The sequence below is a fragment of the Lepisosteus platostomus genome, chromosome 6 (genome assembly GCF_059453375.1).
Source record: "Lepisosteus platostomus isolate fLepPlt1 chromosome 6, fLepPlt1.hap1, whole genome shotgun sequence".
NCBI lineage: Eukaryota > Metazoa > Chordata > Actinopteri > Semionotiformes > Lepisosteidae > Lepisosteus > Lepisosteus platostomus.
This window is the reverse complement of record NC_142616.1, coordinates 53,736,210-53,762,351: the sequence shown is the minus strand read 5'-3', so window position 1 is coordinate 53,762,351 and position 26,142 is coordinate 53,736,210. Positions and strand designations below refer to the sequence as shown.

At 35.2% G+C, this 26,142-nt stretch overlaps 1 protein-coding gene across 2 annotated transcripts in view; it reads right to left on the bottom strand.

Annotated features, from left to right (window-relative positions):
* The window catches only part of cntn6 (contactin 6), a 152,891-nt gene extending 142,551 nt beyond the window's left edge, over positions 1–10,340 (bottom strand). Inside the window, exon 1 of one of the 2 annotated variants that reach the window (XM_088636366.1) lies at positions 10,149–10,340. The gene's annotated coding sequence lies outside the window, so the exon portion shown is untranslated. The remainder of the gene's footprint in view (positions 1–10,148) is intronic. The other variant, XM_088636367.1, reaches the window with a different exon arrangement.
* Positions 10,341–26,142: the final 15,802 nt, after the last annotated feature.

Sequence of the window (26,142 nt, the reverse complement as noted above, 5' to 3'; positions counted from 1 at the left end):
TACTTGTTGCATCATTCTTTTGGTAAACTGGTTTTAAGACTCATGCAGTTTTTACTTCAAATTATTTAAATTATGTCTTGTGCAAGTCTATAAACATAGCAGGACTCAGATTGGTGACGAAATGTGGTATATTTGACACTTTACTTTAACGTAAAGAATGCCTGGATGGGCAAACTGAACACAGTTATATTTTGTGGATTATTGGGATTCTCAATATAGGCTGAACATCACCTTCTCTTGCAAGTATTATATTTACATCAGTCTAGATCAATGGGGTATTATTTGTCTCTGTAATTAACACAACAATCCTGCTGATTGAATTATCATCACATAATAATTTGCTGAGCCAGATGAATAGAGATCTGCATCAGGAGAATTAATTACATTTTCCAATAGATGCAAGGGTCCTGTTTCTGAAGTGAAAAGGCAGAGAAAGAATACTTGTTCACCATACCTAAAGAAATCCTTTTAGTTCACAGTCAGCTTTGAATTAATTATTGATTATGAACACAATTAATTTGAAAATGAGCATTAGTTTGGCCAGCTCGGAACACAATACCCTTTCAGCTGTGTTCCTGCTTATAGTAAGGACATGCAGTGGAAATAAAGAGTGGGAACTGATTTCATATACTGAAAGAAAACAAGAACGTGAAAGTACAGGCTTCCTAGTTTAAGAGTGCAGATGATAATTCCATTACTTGGCTTCGTTTAACCTCCATGATAATGAAATGTCAGATGTATTCATAGATAACCAATGTTTTAGAAGAATAGCAATTTAATGGGAAAACTCCTGAAAAGCAATGTGAGCTAAGCTAAATAAATCAAAATGGAACGTGAACAATATTTTTCCACCTCATGTTTATGACATAACAAACTATGCTATTGCATTGCTAATTAATTAATTTACAGGTTTGCATGTCACTTTGACTGTCACCTGGCAGGACACAAATCTTTTTTCACCTCTGATTAAGCTACTGTGTGTTTCATGGTACACAGTCAGCTTAGCAATGCCTTTCATTATACAGTATGTGAGGGTTGTTAAATAAACTAATAACCTCCTTATAGAATGCTGAGCTCTGAACTTCATGAAACAGTCAAACACAAACGTCATATCCTGACTGGAACTGCATCATGAATTGACCTCTCTATACCAACTAGAAAGGTCAAACCACTGACACATTAGCTTACTCCTATACACTTGACCTTGTTCAATATGGGCAGTAGTATTTCTGTTCCGGGACACCCTGGTGTGTGTTAAAAATGTTGCTGACGTTTTGGCAGGCTGATTTGCTTCAGTAACCGTCTTTTTCACAAATCCCTGTGGACGGTTTTGGAAGAAGATTTATGAAGTTCCAGAACTGTTTGAAAGTGCAAAGAGGCTTCTGCACAGAAAGTTTCAGATTCTTATCCTCTCTTTTGCTTTGCTATCCAAAGTAAACCCCCTTATGTATTTGTGCCAAGCCTTTTCAAAACAGAGCTTCTCAAAAGCATTAAATCCTTGTATTCAAAATGAGACAATGAGTCTATTAGAATAATTTACCCAGGCCATTCCTTATCAGTTCTTTATTTAAAATTGAAATGAAGCATCCTTTTTGGAACTATCATTCCATCCAAAATGCACTGAAGTTTATTTATCAAAGAGCTGCTATCATTCTTTTTTTGCCTGCCTTCACAAATGAAGTATATTTGCAATATACATTCCAAAAACATTATCAAAGTTAATAAAAACATTCCTTTTTTTTAAAGACTAGCTTTACCAGATTTACATCTAGAAAGTTCCAGGTCCTCACTTTTTCAATGAATGCTAGACATGCCACTCAAAAGTGTGGAAGTATTCATCAGAAAAGAACAGCACTAGCAAAGTCAATTAAGTCATTCTGCACTTGGATCATCACAAACTGAGGTCAGCCAGCAGGGGTTGAAGGCAATTACAAGTTATTGGACTTTCCTCATCAAAATATTTATAAAAGTCTGAGCATTGCAATAAAACTGGTTTATATGGTTGTTCCATGATTAACGTTGGACATCTTCTAATATTTTATGAGTTTCATGAAATAATGAAGACTCCATCACTACATTTAATTACAACTTCAGATGTGCAACTTGAACACAGTTGTCTTAAAATGTCTGATGCTTTTTACAATGGCTAGAAAAATAATTGTTGATACTAACATTTGTAGGAAAACACACCAAATAAAATGTTCAGTGTTGCACATAGTGAATCCTTCTATGTTGTATTGTGTATCTAATGCAAATCCACTGTATATGCAAAATAAAAGGCCTGACCTAAAAAGGTACAGTTCCGCAAATGCTTTTAACATTAGCATTGTGACTTTGTGCTTAAGATACACTGATACCTCTTAAGTACCACAATCTGCAACAAACTAAAATATGTATGTACTGTATGATTAAAAATGAGGGTCAGAAGTGGCAGGAACTCTTTTTTTTGGGGGGGGAATTCATAATTATTTTATTATAATAACAGTAAATATAATAATACTATGCCTCGCTGTCATCAAATAGTTCATTTTGGAGAAAAAAAATTAGAGACATAAACAATTTTAAATTGTTTTTAACAAAACATACCTAACCACAAATTCCAAGTGTCCCTTTTGAAACTAAACATTAAGGGAAAGATTCACCTGCAAATATTATTAACAGACCACTCAATCCAAGTAACTTGAATCTAAAGTACGATCCATTAACAAGGTTCCTTGCTTTTTGAGGTTAGTTCTGAAATGAAATGTTAATTGCACAGAATTTTTTATAAACTTTGAATAATACAAATGTGTTTTTTGCAGGTCTCTATGGTCTATACCAACAATTCCATTTACAGAAATGCCCTGTATACACAAACAAAATAATTTGCTTTTTTTTTCAATACATAAACTGTCACGCTCTTAAACCCCTCCTCTTAAGAACGGTCCAGCCCTTCCTAGTTTTATTCTTGATTCCCTGCACCTGTCTCTAGTTCCTGCCCCCGTCCTACAAAAGCCAGGCGTTCCTGCCAATCTGGGCTCAGCTTTGGAAGAAGGACGCCCGGAAGCCTGCCTATCGGCGAGTCCAGGAGCGACTCGACTACACACGCTTCATCATGGCGTCCTGACCTTCTGAGTCCAGGATTAGGGAGTGTCTGGTCCCGTAACCCCCCTTTTTTTCCCCCGTCCCTCCACCGGATTATACACCGGATGTTTGTCTGTCAGGATGGATTACCCGGTCTTGGACTTCTGCTACACTCATGGATTTGCCTCGGACTCCCTTGGACTGTTTGCCTCGGCCACATCTCCCCCAAACACTAGCGCACCATGGACACGCCCCCTGTTTTCCTTCCAGCCCTCTTGCATGCCTTTTTCCCCGTGTTTTCTTCACTCCCCCCCGGATTGTGTTGTCTGTATAGGGCCTTGAAAGAACGCTTCGTGACATAAACATAACATTAGTATTTTCCTAAAAAAAATTATTCTGATTCTCTCTTTCCTAGAGTTAATCCCGCATCAGCAGGGTCTGCTTGTCGGCACACCAGTCTCCATTTGGTGGTTTGAACCAAATATTTGAGTTGACGTTGTCATTAACTGCGACTGAGAAATACTCCAACCGGCACGTCGCTCCGCCTGCTGTCGGAGTTGGGGGGGGGGGGGGAGGAGAACAAAGTAATGTAGCCAATTCATAGAGGGGGGATTATTAGGAGGCATGGGAAATTTGGCCAGGACGCCGGGGTTATACCCCTACTCTTTTCGAGAAACACCTAGGGATTTTTAATGACCACAGAGAGTCAGGACCTTGGTTTTCCGTCTCATCCGAAGGACGGCGCTTATTTACAGTATAGTGTCCCCGTCACTATACTGGGGCATTAGGACCCACCTGGACTGCAGGGTGCTAATAAAAATGCATCTGGCAGTGGGTTTTACCCATTTTGCATTTAAATCTGGAGGGGGGAAGCAAATCACATTGGTTTCAATAAACACTTATCCAGTTCAGGATCATGGTGGCCTGGAGCCTATCCTATGAAGCATGTGGCACAAGGGGGGATGTATTCTTAATGGAATGCTGGTCAATTGCAGGGGACACACATCAGGGACAATCTTTTATACAGGCCACCTAACTTACCAGCCTACTTTTAGACTGTGGGAGGAAAAAGGACCACCTGGAGGAAACCCATGCAAACTGGGGGAGAACATACAAACTCCATGCAGCTAGCACATCAGGAATTGAATCCACAGTCCCAGCAGTAATGAAGCAGCATCCCAGAGGCAGTAATGTTAACCGCTGCACCACCAGGCCACTCACCCATGCAAATTAGAATACATTTTTTATGTACAGTACTGTCAAAGACTAAAAATGAATTAGCTGTCTATTGGGGAAACCATCAACTTCCTCTGGTTCTTTGAATCAAAACAATGATGAAGTTCAAACTTAGACAACTGTATACTTTATCCTCCCAGAGTTATGCACATTCAAACTTCAGGAATGTTAAAGTACTGTGTCCTTTATACACTTGAGATATTCCTTTCATTCAGGTTCAAAATTACTCTTCATTTTACAAATGACTTTAACTTGTAGACCTCAATCCATATAAGAATCAAAGCTGTAATTAAAAGTCTGAAAAGCTTATGGTGTGTGCCAGGGACATCAGTATATTGGGGGCTATGGAAAGATAACAGGTGCCATTTTTATTAAATTAAAATGTGAGATACACAGAATTTTACTACACAGCGGTGATTGCTTGCATAGCAGGTTTCTATGTCTAGGTGTAGATAAGATCCAAGGCTGTTATGGGTATTGATACATTTCACTTTTCTCCCTGTTTTTAGGGATGGAAAGTTGCAAGAGAGGTTGATAACCATACTTAATGACACCCCTGATATCTATATTCTAGCCAATAATGATAATTATTAAAGATAATTATTTTGATCAAAAATCATTAATTTGGCTTTAATTTCTGAATCTTACTTAGATTAGTGACATCAGCAGGGTCTGCTTGTCAGCACCTGGACTGCAGGGTGAGCACCCCCTGCTGGCCTCACTAACACTCTTCCAGCAGCAACCTTAGTTTTTTCCAGGAGGTCTCAAAAAGGTTATTTTGATTATTAATGTTTATTTAGATTTATTTTTTTTTACATATAATGCACCTAATTACATATACTGTAGCTACAAAACTCCAGCTGCTACTCAGGCCTTAAAATAGATCACTGGTATTAATGGACACCAATGTGGCTATGAAAACAGTGCTTATTAATGATGGGTCACTAATAAATGTCATGTTTCTACAAGCTTATATTTATACAGTACATCATCCTTGAGGAGCCATAAGTAACAACTGTAAGTGCTCCAATTGTCGCATTCTGTATACTAGAATAAAATTTGATATACTGTATTAAGAGGCTCCTGAATAGCTTAAAAAGCAGAGGTGTTTGTTCAGAGAATAGATTGAGCCCTGTGGTCCAGGACAGACTGGGCCAAATCACTTGCCACCTGGGGTTGGATTTAGCCACGTACTGCTGTACAATTGATTATGAATGTCAGGGGGATGGTGGTCATGAGTCAATTCCCATGACTTACAGGGTTAAATGCTGGCTTGTGTGATATTAATGACTAAGATTCCCTATAAGGTACTGTGGAGTTTGCAGGGAGTCAAAAGATGAAAGGCTCTAACATTCTATATTGGGCATAGACATTCTTCACCTAATATTCTATGTCCAATACATAGGCATGTTGGAGGAGTATTTGTGTGGAACACCATTTTTCTTCATTCTGCTACATGCAAACTTTGTAGTCATACATGAGGTTTTCAGTACTATCCATATGTTTCAATATTTATCTTTTGCTTTTTTTTCTACCGGTTAGACATACATGTAATGACACAAGTTACCTCTACATACCAGTTATTGTATACAGTATGTATTACAGAAGCAGCAACTGGGCTAGATTAGAACCAATAGTGTTTCATTTAAAATGTGCAGATTGACAGACATTTGAACAATACTGCAGCATCAATCAAAACACCCATGTTTGTGCATGTGATAGTTATGAGTGCTGAACTGTTATGACACACACATTCATTAACAGTGACAGCACCACATTATTAGAAATGCCAGCTTCACCTACACTTTGAGATCACAGTGTTGACCCTAACAGACAACATGGTGCTCTCCCTGTTACACCAAATTACTTGTTCCATTTATCACTGCTATCTTTATCACTACAGTAAAGATCATATCTAAGCCACCTGTGCTGTGCTCACTGCAATGTAATACTGTGCTCTCCGCAATGTAATAGACCAGTGCATCAGCAATAAAAGCATGTAATGCATAGTTTGTAGTTTACTCCCAGCGGAGTACAATAAAACCTGTTCATGATATTTTATATTACCACAAACAACCATTCTTTAATTATTTTTTTAATAAAGTATACAACATAACAACTAACACACCTGAACTACAGTAAGAAGCTAATAGCCATTAAGTATTAACATAATATGGTAGGATTTCATTTTTCATTGCTTATATATGTAAACTGACTGAAGTTTAACTAATTAAATTTTAAATGTAGTTACATACATTTTTCAATTTGATAAAAATTTCATTTTAGTTACTAGCACAAAGGCACAGTCTATTACTTCATAAAATGTCACAAAGGAAAAAGCAGATTGCACTACAGATACGGTATAGTATGACAAGGGAACAGGAACACAATTAGAATGTTACTACAGTATATATTAAGTCAGAAAGCCCTCAGTTTTACTTATTATAGACAGTTATCATACCCATCATGTTCTGTACACTCCTTTAAGTAGCTTATACTTTACTGCTCTAATTTTCTCCTGACTCCATTATACAGTACTGTATATCACATTCTAGTTGTGGTACTTTACAAAACTGCAAATGCAAGGTGCAAATGTATGGTATCTAAACTTTAAAAGTATGATCATGCTTCCTGCAGGCAGAAAATTCTCTCAGGTAATCAGTGAGTTACAATAGTGGGACACATTACTTAACACGGGAAAAAACAGGGCATAGTCTTCTAAAGAAACTGCAGCCAGCATAGAAGACTGAATCATTTTAAATTTCATATCCCAACCTCATCCTTTGTCAATAAAGCCACCTTTATATTTATCAATTTAATTATCAAGAAAACTATCACAGAAAATTAAAATGATTGTATTAATAAACCAGGAATAGAATAAGTCTGCTCGTGAATAGAATAGATCTCTGTGTGCATTCAGAAAGCAACCTCCACATGAAAATGACAATGATACTATACTGTATGTCTTGTGTAAGGTCTTTTTTTGGACAGTAAACTGGAAACTTTGAGTATACTGTAATCACTGAAGACAGATCACTTGGTGCTAATTTGTATGGATAATTATATCAGGCCTTTTAATTAAAAAGGGAAAAAATAAACATGTCTATATAAAATGAAGAAAGAATTTGTAATCTGGTATTATTACCATACAACAGGTGGATGAATACAAAAAGAAATCTCTGGTGATATGTAACCACAGTGTAGTACTACTGTATGTTAAGATCTAATGTAGTGCACTACAATAGCAAAAGCTTTATAAAGCAAAAAGTCACGTATATATTCTCTAGATAGCTAGCCTTAGATGAATTGATAGGGCAGCAGAGACGTGGCAGGTTTATAAAGTCACTGCTTTGAAAATTAAGCTATAAAGTGGCAAATTAATCATCATTTTGCAGGACTAAGTGACAGAAAAGTGCAATTACAAAATCAATCTTTCAGTGTAGCATCTGTAAAAAAATAGCTAATGGTATATCATTCCTTTTGTTAACTTGCCAGTTAACTCGGTCCATTTCTCTGTTTGGTCTGCTAACAGTTTTTTTTTTAAAGATACTGCACTTTCTTCATTTTGATGTTCCTGATGACAATTGTTAACTTTTGTTTTTTCCTTCAGGACTTTGAAGGAATAATTCATATTATGGTTAAGATACTCTTACATACAAACTGACTAATTGACTTAAAATGAGAAACATTTTCCAAATTATGCAACAAAACCATTCATTACTTTGAGTGCCTGCTTATACAGTAGCTCACTATTATCATTTCCTGCAGGCTCCATTTGGGGGTGAAGCAGATAAACTGGATTAGTATGTCGTAGCACCGTGAAAACATCTTATATCAGCTACTGCATACACTGGTATTTATCATACAAATTAATTATAAAGAGCTGTTCAAGGATTTTGACATTCAAAGTGTAATACTTGACTTCTTTATGACATCTTAATCATATAACACGGTTAATTATTCCAAATTAACCATCCAGGAAAGAACATTATAGAATGGAATTTTCTACATAAAATGTATTCACTTTTTGTTGTCTTTCATATAGAATGAGCATCCGTTACACAGTTAACCAAATTGTGCTCATTAGTTTGTATACATAAATTAGATCCAGTTTTCTACTTAGTTTGATCAAACTATCACCTACTGTAATTCAAGTGTTTCTATTTTTTTAAACCATCCTTAACTGTTTTCTCATTATAAGACATTAATATTTAGATAGGTAATTGGTATTAAGATATGGGAAACATAATAAATAATAGTACTAAAGGCAAAAAAAAACATTATACTGTATATAATGGCATTTCAAAATACACTATAACAAAAGTCAATATTTACTGTAAATATTCTACTTCCCATGAAACAGTATTCAATGTACCCCACTCTCCACCAGTCTGGATATCTACAAACACTCAGATAATCAAATTGCAGAAATTAATCTTAACACAATAAAACCCAGGGGGAAACGTGCTCACAGATCTACTGGCAACGTATGTATTTAACCATTTGAAAGTTGCGATACTTTGCAGTTATCAAAATCTATGTTTAAAATTAAAGGCAATAAGGACATACAGTAGATAAATAATTTGGTTAAGACGTGTTTCGGATTGCACTTCACTCTAAGGCTCGTTTAGAATTTCATATTTTTAAAAATCCCGTTTTGTAATGTGGTACATAACCTTCGAAACTGCTCATTGCCAGGGGGAGTGCTAGACCTGATCCTCCAGTGATGAATACAAAGTAACATCAAAAGTGGTACTTAATCAGAACAGCAGCTATTCCTGATTACAGTGAGTGGCTCCCTTTACCTGATGCCTCAGTTCAGTTAAATAATCCATGCATAACACCACATTCAGTGCTTGCTTTGTACAGACCCTTAATATTTTGTGTGACACATCATATGTTACGGAGGATTTATAATAGCTTATCCATAACAACCAGAATGAATAGGTGAATATTTAAAGTAAAGTGCTACTAGTCTTACAGACATTGAAAGGTATTTAAAAGGCTCTAGTTAAAATCATCAACTGCAGCATAAGCACTGGCGTAACACTGGCACTTTCACTTATAGACTTACTTCTAATTAGTACAGTTGGTGCGGTGATTTTTATTACAAATTGCGGTACTTCTATTATTGTTTTAGATTTGTGAGAACGTTTAATCTGAAAATCATTGGACATATTATAGGAAAAGGGGAAAGTGATATATGGCATAACAGTAATGTAAAAGGGACCAAAGGGAAAGCCCCCAGCGAAGTAAATCTAACGCGTGAGATGATCGCTCTTTCACTGACACCTGTCTTCATCACTACGCCACACCGTGAATGCTAAGTGAGGGCACACAGCATCCAATTCAACGGCAAGAAAAAGAAACGCATGTTCAATAAGCATGTGCTCAGAGTAAAATGTCATTTACTGTGCGTTGCGCTGCTACTCCAACATTCTTTCTTTGAAGTTAAAATATATTAAAGAAAAACAAATATTAGAGTTGATGTACAGTACAGTAGCTTCTAGTGCCATTGTTTGCCTTTTGGGTTAAAATCACGGTTAAAGCGTTCAAGACGGTTCAAGATAGGCAATACGATTTCCAACGTAAAGGATGTGATGCTGACAAATACTGGTCTATTACTAATAGTATATAAACTCAAAAGATATGTTGCTTTTTAAATATTTTAAGCATCCATAATCTTTATTATACTAAGATTCACATCAGTCTTCTCTGAGCAAGAGTATGTGGAAAAGCCCCTCGGGCACTTTATCGACCTTTCCTTGTCATACTGTACATGTCATAAAAGCTCTCCAAAAAGGGACTGAGTACACAATGTTAACACAGCAAACATTTTTCATCCTTACCTTACCACGGCGTACTCTTTTAGATCCTGAAAATAAGGAAGGACGTACTTTGAGTAGGTGGTCTGGAAAGGTTGCCGAAGCTTCGCAGCCGCTCAGGGTGCAGAAATGTATGCAGACTGATGTCCGAACAGAGGTTTGTTCTGCCTCACGTCTGGCTGTTGACTGCAGGATAACTGAACACTAAACCCCTCCCCCGTCCCACATAAAATCTTTATTATAAGAGAACAGCTACAGCAATGGAGCAATACCTATGCAAATACCAGGAGAGGGGAGGAAGCAACAGTCTTACATTAAATAAAAATACACATTCGCAACGCGCTGTGTGTCATTTATGTGAATTAGCAAAGTATTTTCTTTAAAAATGTTGCATCAGAGCTACTGCAAATTACTGCTTTCACGAAATAAAAACATAAATATATATGTATTTGTAAGTATGTTTTTGTTGACTACATTTTTATTGTAGTCTAAATAGTTGTAAATTTAAGGATAATCTTAGACGATTGCTAGAATAGAATATTAATCAAATATTTGGAATTCGACAAAGTGCTTGAGGGCGGGGTAAGCAAATTATTTATCTTTATTGGCGCCCGTCTGATACTGTTGCACATCTATTTGGACTCGTGTTCACGGTATCTTTCATTTCGATTACCTGTTATCTACAAAATGAAATAGTTTCTCTGTGCAATATTTTCCACCTCCTTTCCCTGAAAATGATAAGCTCGCCAGCAGGTTAGAGGTATATTGCCAGGGCACCATAATAGAATATTCCTGCTATTAGGGCAGAACCGCAAAGCCTTTTACTTTGAAGTGTAATGTACACGCTCACGGCACGAAGACGTTTTATTTAGTCATTTTTTGACGAAATTGCTGTGCATAGGAAAACTTTCTTTCCAAGAAACCATAGATTCTAAAATAAATCACGTCTTTAAAACAACGCCGTTCTATTTGCATAAACTGGAATGAGAACATTAAAATTGATTATAGCTCTGAATTTGGTAAGTCACATCAAAGGCAAAACCGGATGGTCGTATAATGGTCATCTAATGAGAAAATGCGACTTCTCATTGTCTAGATGCGGCAGGATATTAAGCTTTGTCATGACTAATTGCTGCAGTAATTACTTGACCTGTATGTGACTGAGTTACATTGTTACATTGATAGCAGTCTTTAATACAATGTCAGAGAACACCAAAACCTAATAACTGCTTGGATCAAAACAGGTGTTCCACAGAAGTGAAATGGTCAATAAGCTTTGTAAATCCTATAAAGTCTTACCGTGGCACATGTTCCACAAGCTTTGTATTGTGGAAACAACCCTGTAATGCAAGGTGGGCTTCACGATTGAAATCACTATGTCACACTATAAAGGATTTAGAACACTGAAAAATCCTCCTAACTATGTAACTGACCATTTTTTCACAGACTTTTCCCTGCCCTCTCACCCTCCCACTTCCCCTGTCTTTCCTGGAACAGATGTACTGTATGTACCACAGTAATAGACAAGTCTGAATTAATACAATTTCATTAGTTTGGGCTGCACGATTTACTGTGTGATCATTGCTGTTTAAGGGTTTAACGACAATACAACCTCAACCACCACCTTCTGTATAATGACTGCTGGAAAATAATACGGGTGAGCTAACAACATTAATTAATAATCAAATGTTATTGTTTCAAAAGCTGTTGAATTTCAATGTTTTGAACATCCAAAACATTTTTTTTCCATGTCCAGTTATATTTCAATACTGCTGAAAAGCTCACCGGGATTATTTTTCAGCAGTCATTACAGAGGTGTCAATGGTTGTTTCTTCTGTACACTGTTTTTGTTCCTTTTACATTTGTGCTTCTCAGATGATTTTCAAGATACTGTAGATCTCTGGTACTGTGTGTATCATCAGCATAAGATGCAGAAAATATAGAAAACAAATACAAAAACTTTACACAAATAACCAGTGAATTAAATCTGTTCATCTGCTTTTTAACAAACATTCCCCTTGTCCCTCAATGCTGACAGATACACATTTAGACTCATAGCAGTCATGTAACTAAATTAACATAGAGTGTAAAATGTTAGCATTGCTCCTTTTCAGAATTGGTGGAAAACATTGCATGACCTCTTCTTCAAGTTGTAAGCCATCATATTACACTGTATCATAATGTTAGTATCAGTAATTTATTAAAAGATGCAATGTGTTACATATGTCTTAAGACACTATGCAAAAACTAAAGTTTGTGCTCAGAGATACATATACGGTAGATATAGCAACAGTACGGTACATACAGATTTATGGAACAGTACAAGAAATATCGATAAACATGTTTTGCATGCCATTGCTTGTGAAGATGTCTTCAATCCTCTGTTCTATTATTGGATGGAGGAGAGTGATTCAAACATAAGAAGTGGCATGTAATGCCATCTGCAGGTTTAAAGTCCATCATGTACTTAAAAAAACTAAGTTCCGTCTAGAAAGTGTTATCACTGTTCTTGGATGGATATGTTCTTAAATAATACTTTGTATTGATTCAGATCAGTGGTTGGGAACATAGAAGGTAACCTGAACTAGTTTTCGGGGTTTAAAATGAGGATGTGTCAAGATAACAAATTATTTCAGGATGCACAGGAAGACTTGTACTCCAGAATTTACTTCAACTCCAAACAACAAATTAACTTTTAAGAGGTAACATATAAAAGTTTTTTTTGTATATTTACATTTTCAACAAAACAACAAATCTAAAAATGAAGAAAAAATCTGGGGGAAAAACTGGGGAAAGGGAACAAAATGAACTGTCACATTGTGCATGAACAAAATGTAATCTACTGTTGCAGTGCCCTTTTCACAAACTCATAAAAACTCTTAAAATATGCTGACTTTAATTTATTTAAGAAATTAAGTGCAATTTAGGGGTATCCCAGTCTCCCTCCAAGCTTATTAATTAATGTTTGGGCTGCAGTTAGACCCACAAACAAAGGTTATTGTGCCCAAATATTAGTAACACATAGTAAATTTAGAATGATCATCAAGATGGAACAATCAAAGACTCACTACAGTCACTACAGTACTATTTACATCTGAAGGCACATTAGTCACATATACCCAAAAGTATTCTCTTACAGGACAATCCCTGCATTTGTGTGGGCAGGGAGTGGATTAAGCCCAATGCATCTGTGGCAGAGAGATTGAGAATAAACTTCATCTGTTATTGCCTGTATGTGTGGCCTACAGCACATACTTTGGGCAAATTTAAATTGGATTACTATGTGTAATTCACCTTCATCTCTTTAAGAAGAAGAAAAGATTTGTTACAGACTGTAACCCAATCCTGACTACCATCCAACATGTCTAGTTCACTGGCTTTTTTTTAAAAGAACTGTCAGGGAACTGATTTTATGATAGTGAGAAAGTCTCCCTGAGATAATGAAATGTGCACAGAACATTGTCATGCAAGATGTCACCGAGGATGTGTACATTTCTTGTAGATTAGTTTTGGCAAGAAAAGCCTTAGAAGTCTTTTTGTCCTGTATGAAAATTAATAATTGGTGAATCTTCATGAAACTGAGAGGCTGCAAGGAGCACTGTTCACTTTCCTGCAATGTGTAGACACAATTGTGTCTCTGGAATCCGAAAATAAGAGATCTTGGTCTAATTGGCTTAATTAAAACTTCTTTGCCTGATTCTCCAGAATCCAACCATGTCCATAACACCCTCAGAGAAACAGCCTAATAGTGAAACTTAAAATTTGGTGCTGGCAGGCTCAGACAAAGAGAGACTAGTTTTAACAGAATTAACTTGTTCTGTTTTTATTTGTGTGGTACTCAAATAGGGATCATGGAAAGTAAGAATCAGATTCAAGCTTATTCATTCTTATACAGAAACACTACTATTTAGTGGAGTGTTCCCAAGCCCTTTCCAGCCTAAGGCACACTTACTTTAATAAACGAGTTGTGTGGCAGACAGACCCCCTGTTACCAACTGCACCTATGGGCATTTGAACAAAATATAGCGTGTGTCTTATGTATGCAAATGTGAAGGGTCTCCAGTGAAACATGATGCATTTCATTTCTCAAGGTCCAATAAACTATGCTGCCAAATTAACATATATATTAAAAAAATAAGAATGAAAACTAGAATGTCTATGTCCTATTTAGCAATTAATGGCAGCTGAAAAACCAAAGCTATGGAAGCTAATACCAAACAACTATTACTATTATTGTTTTTACTATGTTGTACAAATCAAACCAATTCCTCATTGGTTTAAACTCCAACTAGGCCATATTTCATTCATGTTTTCCCCTTATCAGTTTTCACTGTAGAAGCTCCACAGCTTCTATAGGTTACTCTACATTTGGCGTTGTGTTGCCTAGCAAACAGATACAGTAAGTTCTGCCAAAACCAGTACAATACCAGTTAAAAACAAAAAAAAATAAAATTATTACTATGTTTACAAATGAGTAGCAGCATTAATTAGGTTAACTAGTATTACAATTGAGCTCTCCAAATTCTTATCAATGAGGAAAAAGTGGTGGAGCCATATCAATCATACAGTACATGTTTCTAAAATGAACCTTCCCAATATAGTGCTGTGTCTAATAAATAATCCAATATACTGTAGCTTAACAGATTTTAATTTTTAACAAATATGATTTTTTTAAAAGTTTGTGGCACAACAGTTGGGAAATACTGTTGGAATGTAAAATAGATCATCCACTGTAGTTTAGTATGCTTATATTTTAGCTGGACAGTATGACTAAAAGATATGATTGTGACCAACATATGTTACATTTACAGTACAGTGCATCCAAAAAGTCTATCAAATTTAGAAAAGAGGCTTAAGAGAACTAGAGTGGAATAACCCCGATAATGATAACTGTCATCCACTTCTTCCCATTACAGTCTTAGGGAATCACTGTTCAGACTGCACAGAACTGGCTGGACTACCATAGGGTATAAAGATATTATTGATTTATTAATGGCTAAAGTAAAAAGTATTCTAGAATGACACATACAGTATTTGCTTTCCTTATCATTTACCAGTTTCAATTACTTATGAAATTGTTGTTTTGACTGATAAACAAATTGTTAATTCATTCATTAATAAATTGCATTAATGCCTGTTGTGTGTTTGATAGGCTAAAACCTATCTGATGTAGTTAATTTCCAGCTTCCCTTCAGTTTTACGATATACAGTAGCACATTAATGAATCCGAAGTACAAGCTGAGCTTTGTAAAAATGACAGTAATATGTCCGCTGGCCACAATAGTACTGAACCATTTTTATGAAACGTGCTGCTCATATAATATCCACTCCATTGACCCACTTATTCAATTGCTGTTTTAAAACATCTGAAATCCCTGAAGACTGGAAGTCCACCCTTGTTCTACCTCTTTTCAAAGGGGGTGATAAGTCAGCTGAATGGTACAGTATATGGTATGATAAAACAGGTATAGACCTACAGTACTGTATATCAATTTTGTTTTGCCTTTTTAAGATAATGGAAAATATTATTAGCAAGCAGTTAAGCTCTTTTGAGGCACCAGTTATATTTTATCTCATATACAGCATGTTTTCTGTCCTCAGCTTTGATGTGTTATAGCAACCTTAAAAGTTCCCAAAGACATTTGAATAGCTCTTGAAAAAAATCACACTTGTTCATCTTTATAGATTTTATAATAATAATAATTGCTTACACTTATATAGCACTTTTCTGAACACTCCACTCAAAGCGCTTTACATGTAATGGGGAATCCCCTCCATCACCACCAATGTGCAGCATCCACCTGGATGATACGACGGCAGCCATAGTGCGCCAGAACGCTCACCACACATCAGCTATCTGTGGGGAGGAGAGCAGAGTAATGTAGCCAATTCATAGAGGGGGATTATTAGGACGCCATGATTGGTAAGGGCCAATGGGAAATTTGGCCAGGACGCCAGGGTTACACCCCTACTCTTTTCGAGAAACACCCTGGGATTTTTAATGACCACAGAGAGTCAGGACCTCGGTTTTACATCTCATCCGAAGGACAGCGCCTGTTTACAGTATAGTGTCCCCGTCACTATACTGGGGCATTAGGACCCACATGGACCACAGGGTGAGCACCCCCTGCTGGCCCCACTAACACCACTTCCAGCAGCAACCTTAGTTTTTCCCAGGAGGTCTCTCATCCAGGTACTGACCAGGCTCACACCTGCTTAGCTTCAGTGGGTTGCCACTGTAATAGTGCTTCTGAAGATTTAAGAATATAACCACCTGTCTCTGTGAGATTGAACAAGGACGAAACGGATGAGGGATGCCATTGTGAGGCCAACAACAACTATGAAAGAGCTGTAGAGTTCAATGGAGATGACAGAAAATTAGAAAATATGTTTGAGTCAACATTATCACACTCACTCCACAAAGCAGGTCTAGTAATGGCAGACCGGAGCATAGAGTTTGCAATAAAGAACCTGAGTGATCCTGCAAAAATGTGGCAAAAGATTTTGCTGGTTTAAATGCCATGTTACATTTGGTACAGACTCTACAGAGCACGTCTACAAGTTAACACCATCCCTACAGTCAAGCATGGTGGTGGCAGCATCATGCTAATGGGGTGTTTCTCTCCTCAGGAGGAACTGGAAAAAAATGTTAGGACTGAAGGAAACATAGGAGGAGCAAAGTACAGGAAAATACCTGTTTGACTGTTAAAGACTTAAAATTACTGTAGAGTGAAACAATATGTTTCAAGAGGACAATGATTCAAAGCCAAAGGCCAAAGCTACACTGGAGTAACTTAAGAACAAGAAAGTGCATATAGTTGTGTGCTCCCAGAACTGACTTTAGTCCCATTGAGAATCTGTGAAAACAGTTTTCCATACATTAACTCCAAGCAACATTAGAGAGCTGGAGCAAATCTGACAAGAAGGAAAATATTCACTAAGCTGGTTTGCGCAGTAGTTAGAGATTTACCTTAAAGACATGCAAGACAGTAAGTGCTTTGAATAAATATGAATCTCATAGGTCTGGAAACTTTTGTAATCAACATATTTCCGTTTTTGTTCTCTTTAGGTATTGCTGACATTTACTGTCAGTTATCATGCCCTTAGAAGTCTTTAATTTTGAATAAAAGTTACTTAAATGTGACACTATCAATGACTGGAGCAAACTTCAGAATAATATGAAAATATCCACTTTTGTAAATTATGGCATTTTGAATTGAAGATTTGAATATATTCTATCAGACTCTTGCACTTATTAGCCTTGCCATTGATATGTCCTGATATTGATGTTTTCTTTCTTTCCCTTGTTTGTTTTCTTAGCAATATTGGAGTTAGGTTGTACTTGTGTTTATGAGATTATGAGGACTTACTTAGAATTTATCAGTCTAAAGGAAGTCTTTCTTATTATGATGTAGTAGGTAGCACAAGTATGTCTCAATCTCTTTAGAAAGAACATTTGTTTAATACCAGTGCTTAATAGTGATAATGGTCTATAGCTCAAGCATTCAAATGTCTACTTCTTAGAGCTAATAGAAATTATGTTTATCCCCATGAAAGTAGCCAGTTTGCACTGAAAAAATTACAGAGTTTATTACTACACTCCTAACCTGAGTCCATACTGCTTGCATAATCCTAAGAATAAGCCATTTCAGTTGTTTAGATCTTGTTCAATTGTGTGTTAGCTTCAGAACGTGTGGACAGGTGAATAAAGGTCATGATGAACATAGAGGGTACAACCGTTTGACTGTTTATGATCACCTTAGTAAGCATTACATATCTTTCAGTCTTAGTGCACATAATCTACTAGGATATTTACCATATTAGGGGTGAGCTGCCTTCTCTTTAATATTCACAGTTCTTCTGTAATGGTGGTAAAGTTTTTAAAATCACCCTTCAGAGTGGCCAGCTGTGTACTTTCCTGGAAGTTACAATTTTGTTGTTTGCATTTGGAGAATTATAGTTTCTAACTTGGAAATCTGCTCATTACATTTTATGTTCTTATGAGAAGAAAATGGAACAGCCCCTAATAAAAAGTTTAATAACCTCCCATAAAGAATGAGGGTTGATTTCAGGACTACTGTCCTTTAAACCCTCAGAGAGATAAGAAGGCTTCATTCTAAAGCAGAAGAAAGACTTAAAATGCTAGACATTACCATGCAACCAAACTAAAGAAGTACATACTGTACATGTTACATATTAGAAATATATTTGTGAAGGTGTTGCAGCAAGGATGAAGAAGCAAATATTTAGGCTATCTGAGATTATACTTGGTGTTTTCATGGAAAGTAAACTATTTTAACAATATTTCTCAATTGCCAAGCACGACAAAAACCCATATCTTGTGTAAGGGTTTGGAAGAATTTAGAAGCAGATATATTGGGATAGAGATATACTTTTGAAGAAGTTGCATGTTCAACACTAGACTAAAAATCATATTAAAGTCTTCTCCTATAAAAGGTACATAGTCTCAAAAACATGAGTTGGATAAAAAACATGAGTGAATAAAAACATAGGTTTGATGAATTCATGACGAGCATGCCTTACTTCTGTTAAACATTACCATAATTACCATAAATAGCTTGTGGCAATTACCACAAAAGAACTTTGATAACAATGTCTGTCTTCCAGTCAGCTCTATGCATTTGGCTCTTTTGATTGATGAATTCAAGCAAAGCAAATTCCAGAACATAACTATATATACGTAAAGCCATTTAAAGATTTTTAAAAACACAGCAATAAAATACAGTACAGCTCACTATCTGTGATCTAAAGGTACATACAGTATGTGTATAACATATGTAACACAAAATGTAAATAGAAGAGAAAGAAATATAGTGGCAGTCAACATCGAACAGATAATATGACCAAACAAAAAAAAACAAAATGAAGAATGTTAAAATGTCACACATCAATATAAAAGTGAGATCTCACATACACAATTAATTGAGATTAAATGTTTTAGAACAAACAAATTTAAGAAACATGAAGAAACACAAAACATTGCTGACTATCTGAGAGGAGAAAAAAAAACATTCCTCAACATTGTCATGAACCTCATTACCTAAACACAAACATTAGAAACATTCACTTCTGATGTTACAAACCAAGCTACTGTATAAAACACAACCAAGGTCAACAAAATATAGAGCACCTGCAATTGCTGAAGGCAAGACCGGATGGTGTTCAGTGGGAAGCATAAAAGTTTAACATTGGTAGAGATTGGTTTTCCTTGAGTTCCTGTTGCAACCCACAATAACATCCCTCTGTGAGTGATGCTGTACATCAGAAAGGCATAGACATTTTCTTAGTCATCACAGGGCAGTGCAGCCTGTGACATAAGAAGCTGCTTCCTGAATTTCTTACACTTGATATCTTAGTACCACTCCTGAAGAGTTGCATACTGGGATGTGCATGAAAATTGCACTAAACTGTAAAATAAAGCAACTAAACAAAAAGACAAGGAAGTGAAGATCTACAACAGTGTCCCACCTTTACTGCCTGCATAGTGGAGAGTCACCAATAGCAGTTTTTTCTGTTGCTTATATTGTATGTCACAAGAGCAAACGAATATCAGACATGCAGATTTGTGGGATTTTCTACTTTCTTGCTTCTGAGTCTGTGAAGTAGGAAAAGAAATCAGTAAACATAAACCATTTTTAAGTGGGTTCTTGGTTACAGAGTGCCTATAGCACTTTTTAATAGATTTTTTTAAAACAAATCACTTTTCAGCCTAAAGAGTTTGTACTGTGCTTTGTTCTGAGATGGACTTTAAAATCCATTTAGTGTGGAAGCTCATTCTACTGGTGTACCTTGTATATTGGATTTCTAAAGTCATTTATTATCATTTTAACTCTTTTTTTCCAGGAATGTTTTGAAAAGGAAATGCCTGGTATTTGTGGGGTAGAGCTTGGTAAAACCTAAGATACAAAACTTAACAAATAAGACAAGAAACAAACAAACTAGGTTATTCTTATAATAGGAAACATGCTCTTCTGTAACTATTAAGGTAAACAAAATTCAACTGCATTAGTACAATTTCGCTTTAGCAATTTATTTGCATGTAGACATACACCTTTAAATCAAGGTACACAATTAGTGTGTGTTTATGCCTATCCTTTTACTAAACTGGTCATGATTAGACAGATATTCTGCCAACACTGTAGAGAATTTGCATTGATTCTTTCATGAAAACAACTGACTTAAAATCTCTTTCAACGAGGCAAGTCTTTTTTTTAATTCTGCATAACAGACAGAAAGATTCATTAGGAATGAATGTGAACTGGAAGACAGGAGCCAAAGATAATAGTAACAAGTATCAAGGACAAGGCTCATAAAGAGCAGGGTGTCAACACCTATAAGAGGCATTTGATTTACTGCAAGATTCTCTCCATTCAGTCTGAAGGCAGACTGCAATGCATTAAACATGTGCTAATTACAATGTAGTTGTCTAATGTGTGATGCCTCCACTTATCAGGACTTGACTCAACACTTAACTCACTGTGATGGGAAAACTTAATCTAATGGAAGCAATAAGTATCTGTGATACTGGCCATTAATTTATAACTTCAAAGTTGAGACTTAGGAAGTGTACAAGGGAGGTTTCGTTCTATATTTTTGTTATATATTTTAGACAACTATCTAGACAAGACAGTCAAGGCAGGGAACATATGTTTCATATGAATTGATAAGGATACCTCACAATTACATTAATAAACTATGTGAGAAGATATTTGATTCACGCATCAAAATACAGTAGGTTTATTTGTCTAGTAATCAGTGAAAAGCTGACTTTGTTTTGCTCATTGACAAGAAATATTGGATTTTATATGTGAACAATTAAAGTCTGAGATTCAACCCAAGTTTCTACCGTGTTATGTTCCTAGTTTTTGTTTATGCTAGGAAAACTGTCTCAGATGGAAAACCATCAAAGATGGTTATTTATTTGTTTTAATTGTATGGTCTTAGTAAATGTGGCACTAGTTTTATCTCTCTGCATGAATCAAGTATATACTGTATTAAAAAATCTATTTTGTGTACTGAAATGATTACTAGTATCTAAGAAATACATTGTTGCAGTAAGACTGTGAATTTTAGAAATGATTTGTTTAGAAACTAATTAGGCTATTGACATACCTGACTTGACAATTTTCCTAGCTAAGGTAAAGCCTTACTCATGCTGCTTTTAAGTATTGTTGCTTTATGAGAGCAAAAGTAAAGAGGAGGAGTACATTTGCTTGGTCACTGGAAAAATAATATTAATGACTTTAAATGCAAAAATTAAAATGAACCTTTGCTTTTTCCAATTACTAAGCGTACCATGTAACACATATTATATGTTTAAGATACATTTTCTAAAACACCAGTAGGATTTTGGTCCACACTCCATTAAATATATATTATAACATTACTGCTTGTAAAATATGCATGGGTGCAGGGAGTGAACATTTTGTTTTCTTTTTGAAAACCAGTGTTTCAGTGTTTTGCAATGAGATTGTATTTTTCAGTAACTTCTTACTGTATCCATTACTTGAATGAAATATGATAATGGATCCTTTGGATGAAAAGTGCTATGTAAATGCAATTTATTCTTTTTCCTATTAATGGAATGCATTTCTTGTGATAAAATAAGAAAGTTATGTCTCATTATTTTTAAATAAAGGACTGGAGGTAATAAGTGAAGTATGCATGTGAAAGCTTTTCATTAATTATATTGAAATCAAATTAAAGTATCTGCAGGTAAGCATTTATATCTATTATGTATATATAATTAATTAAATATGGCAAAAACACAAAGTATTCAAAACAGTTTGGGCTGTCAATTTAAGGTATTCATCCATTAATCCATTTTCTAACTGCTTCATTCAATTTAGAGTCGCGGGGGAGCCGGAGTCTATTCAAACTTTTTGTATTCATTTAATTTAATCACCTAAGACATTTGCAGCTCTGCTCCTACCTATATATTTTAGTTAATTACCTAAATTAAGTTAATTATGAAAACAACATATGAGCATATACTTACTGCCTTTATAGCCTTAATATGCTTTTGATTGGCATTTGTTATCTACTTTAAATCACTAAAATCTTTACTGGATACATACATAGAAAATTTGAATGAATACCAATTTGAATATTGGTTATGACAAATACTACTACAATATCACTGCTTACAACTACTAATATGAATAGCACCTGAGTATGTAATAAAATATGATGATATACATATGTTTTTATTATTACTGTATATTGAATACTGAAACATGATCAGGTTATAAAATAAGATATGGAATAAGAAATAGAAATAGAATAAGATCAGGTTAGCCCATACAAAGTAAACATCACATGATACTGTATGGTTTTAAAGCTTCTACAGTACAGTATGTGTAAAATATATTTAAATAATCAAAATCTAAAATAAAAAGATCTTTTTCCTAATTGCTCATTATTTAAATTATCATTAAGGCAAAATAGAAATTATTTTAATGCCTAGTAAAACTGAAAAAAGACATCATGTTCACAACAGGTTATACTAATAAACTATTTTAAACTATCAGGTTTTTTTCTGGCTGAGACATTATGTTTTGTGAATGTCCCAGTTTTTATTTGTAATATTAATTTAATATGTAATAAACTGTAATATACCTGTGCGACCTTGTTGGGGTATTTGCACCGAAGAAAGGCCTGCAATCTACTTCTGTATCTTGCCATGAAAACTCTATGGATAGTGATGGTGGAAAAGTCCATAGGGTCGCCATGAGTCGATACCAACTTGACGACACTCAACCACCAATATACCTGTATAAAAGTAATCAAATGTCAATATAAATTAATTTTAAATTAAATTAAATTTTACCATTGTACATGTGACTCACAGAGATTGTACAGTAAGTCATTCTGCTCTCTGTAGGTTAAACACACGGCATGCTAAGTATTCAGTGCACTACCTGTCAGTTTTGAAGAGTTGTACAGTCCTGCATCAGATTATAATAAAAAGGTGGTGGGTGTTACCTTTTAGAATACCACGGCATGTATCTTGTGGTATGGAGCATTACACTTCGAGCATTCTGAGTGGCTGTATTTGTATGTTCATACTACAAGGAACATTAAGCATTAATGCATTAGAAATTTACATCATATTAAATAATAGTCATCAAGTACCACTTTAGCTGACTGATAGAGTATTTACATTTCACTACATTAGTATAGAGAGGTTTATGGGAACCATCTCAGTAGGTTGCCATATATTACTGTAAAAGTGAGAGAGTCTTAAATTTTCACTTTGGAACTGGGTGACTCTGAGTGTCTCTGCCATTAGAATTAAAAATCAAAAATCAGACTAATTTGAATTAATGGTTGAAGACCTAGTGCCTTATCTCACCTGCATGAACTTGCATTTTAAGAATTGAAAGAACTTACCCAGATTTTTATTTTTTGTTACAGTTTCTTTTTATTCTTAATGTATTGTGGCAGCATTTTATGAATTTTCATAATCAGAGTAATCTGCTTGTCACTGACACCATGTACTGCATATGTGTAAAATAGTTGCCTGTGCACAGAATGTACTGTACTTCACAATATTCATCAATCTTAAATTAATCTTTAAAATCTAAATATTTATTTTTCATATTTTCAGGTCAGAGAGTTTAAAATATTTTTTTTCTGAAGCATTACTTTAACTTTATCAAGCAGGTACTTATATCTTAATGTGTGGCAATCCCCATTTACCTAGATATACCTGTAGAAGCCAATAAAATTAGCTATTTTAAAGCATTTTCACAATTTTTATTGATGCTTTCTGTATTGGTAGAATATAATAATGTATATTATTTTATGTTTAAATTGAGTTTCTGAAAAATGAACATTAAATGATTTCATAATCACATTCAATTAATAAAAGCAAAACTTTGGTGATCTTCAAAGAAGGAACATAATTTTTCAAAAACAAAACAAGCTATATTCAGCCAATACAAACAGTGTAAAGACAGAATGCAATAAAACAGATAAGGAGGAGATGAGGCTGCCTCTGAGGAAAGTGAAATTGGGTTATCCATCTAGCCACAAATAAAACGGAAAAAATCTTTACTTGTGTAGCATTGCAAAACATGTTAGTTATTTGGAATAAAAAGCATGGGGTAAATTAATGCCATTTGTTTTCTGTACTCCCTTAACACAGACGTATCTAAACAAATTAATTTAAAACAAGAAAGTATCATTGAAGTTTTAAATTTAAAGTCCAAAGTAGCAAAATATATTTTCTTCCTTCTTAAACATGTCTATTTAATGTTCAAGTTATATGACTGTTGTGTATTGTACATCTTTACCAGTTATGCATAAGGCATACAGTATCTTTACTGAAGCAATTAATATTATGCTTCAGCTTCAACATACTACAGTACTGTATGTCTTTGGAAAATGATGTATACTTTTTAGATGTTTAGAGCTTTTTCCATCTACAGTATCCTTTAATACCTTTTTAATATAAATTAAGTTTGTTTGCCTGGAATCTCCTGTCTCCTTAAACTCAAACCCAGCCAGCAGTGTTGATTTCGCACAAGGCAACAGATTGCCAAGTGGAAGGACTTCTTGTATGGTGCATGCATTGCAAGGGTGCTTTGAATTTGATTCTGAGATCCTTTTGGCCAGACTAGAAGCCAGAGCATACTCTGGAGACATGGCTGTCTTCCAGAATGCAATGTGCTGTTGGGAATTAGTGTCTTTGATTAGGTGGTAAGTGGTTAAACTCCAAGAGAGAGATGGCAACCCTAGGAAATTATCAAAGTGTCCATGCTGTTTCTGTACTGACAACCAGACTGCCTTTCTCCCTGTTCATCAAAAGGAAGTTTTGGCAAAAACTGAAAACTGGCAAAGGCTTTAGCCTCTGCTACCAGGAACTGCTCCCTATGAAGGGGTGAAGAAATTATTAAAGTGACAAACAGTACATTGTGTATACAGTATACAGTATGTGTGCATCATCATGTCTCTTTTGTCTGCATGTTGACATGCATAACCCTCTTGAGGAAATAGCTCTGTAAGAGTGAGTTGTCCTACATAGATAAAAAAATGTTTTGAAATAGTGGCAATATCTTAACAGAAAGTTGTTAATATTCCAAAAAACATTTAGTTTAACCGAACAATTTACACAATACCTATTAAATACTCGTCCTTGTTTCTTTCTATTCCAGAAAGAATAGAAAGATTAGTTGGATTAAAAGAAGTGGATACATTTCAAATCCAAGAGAAATGATTTTAAATATAATTAACCAGAACGATAAAGACAATGGAGAATCACATTAATCAGAGAAAAACAGGGAACTTTTAATTAAAGATGGACAGGTTGTTTACTATATTTTCTTGAAGTTTAGTTTTTCTGTGATGTTAACTTTGAGCATTTGACAATGCTGTTTCATAAATTTAATAATAATACAATGTTATTTAAACAGATAAGGCAATTGACAACAAATTCGCATTTGCAATGATAACTTGCAATATTAATGGAAAGTACCCAATTACAGTATATAGTAATGAACTTTACTGGAGTAATCTGATAAGTACATTCCCTGTACTGTACTGTAGGTACTTGTACAACTGCAGTGTTCCACTAGACTTTAACCCTTTATCCACCCAGTTATAAAATAACATCCTAACCACTATCCACACTGTTACCTCGTTATTGTTATTGGCAAACATTAAACCCTAAATACCCAAATGGAGGGTGTGTATTCCACTGCTGAACCATAAATTGCTGAATTAGCCAAATCTTTTGCATACAGTTGGTGCAAGTACAGCAATCTATGCCTTTCTTAATATAATGCAAATATACTGTATATTGCAGTTACTCTGTTAAAGCTATGTCTACACAAACTATAACTATGTTCCTGTTTGGTTACAAGATGTTACAACTAAAAACTATAGTTAAAAAGTACATGTATAGGAGTTACTATTAAAAAGATATTAGTGCTGTGTTAGGAGCTTCTGCATCCCCTTCCTTGGCTTCACTGGCTGGTATTCTATCTTGATAGAG